Source organism: Brassica oleracea, chromosome C4 (genome assembly GCF_000695525.1).
Source record: "Brassica oleracea var. oleracea cultivar TO1000 chromosome C4, BOL, whole genome shotgun sequence".
NCBI lineage: Eukaryota > Viridiplantae > Streptophyta > Magnoliopsida > Brassicales > Brassicaceae > Brassica > Brassica oleracea.
Genome location: NC_027751.1, coordinates 30,876,014 through 30,877,083, shown reverse-complemented (window position 1 = coordinate 30,877,083; position 1,070 = coordinate 30,876,014).

Below are 1,070 nucleotides of genomic sequence, written 5' to 3'. Positions count from 1 at the left end.
AATTGTGTCAGATATTTGACTTTTCCTGGACGACTTACCAGTAAGTCATCTCCAGGAAAACAAAAATTTCAATATTTTATTAAATCTGGACGACTTATCTGTAAGTCGTCTCAGGTTACTTTTGCAATTGGAAAATAAAACTTAAATATTTAACTTTTCCCAAACGACTCACGCGGAAGTCGTCAAGTAAGACGACTTACTTGAAAGTCGTCCAGGATAAGCAAAGTCGTCCAGATTTATTTCCTAGATTATGGTCAAACCTTGCTTATCTCGGACCACTTTCTTGTACGTCGTCTGTCTAGACGACTTTCAAGTAAGTCGTCTAGGTAAAGTTAAATATATAAGTTTCTTTTTTGAATTGCAAACTAACCTGAGAAGACTTGCAAATAAGTCGTCTAGCTTTAATAAAATATTGAAATTTTTGTTTTCTCTCAGATGACTTACTGGTAAGTCGTCCAGGAAAAGTAAAAAAACTGACACAATTCGGTCAAATGCAAAACTAACCCATTTATCCTAGACGACTTACTGGTAAGTCGTCTAGGTTTTTTTTTTAACAAACAAAGCTGGACGACTTACTTGTAAGTCGTCCTATTTAAAATTCAATTCCAAAAATGACCTGTTTGGACGACTTACTGGTAAGTCTTCCAGACGACTTACTGGTATGTCGTCTGCGTCAATGTTTAGTAAACTTTCATTTTCTCTATGTTTACTAATGTGTTTTATTTTGAATTTTTGTAGATGATGCGTCAGTTACATGCAGTGTATGGAGAATTGTTGTTGAATGATTGCCGTTGGGATTTTGTGGTTGATAATGTCAAAGGAGCGAGAATCATTTTTTTGGGAGAAGGTTTGACACATGCTGAACTTTTTGCAATGGCTCAAGAAGATTATAACCTGGACATGAGCACAGAATCTGTGGAGATAACCTACTCATTAACAGCAGAAATAATGCAGGTTCCAGACACCCCTTCCATTCATGTTACAAGTGATAGACAAGTTCGAAACTTGCTCGAGATAACCAAAACGCATGGAGTACGGCTTTGTGTATCAAGCCGTAGCAAGGTGGAAAC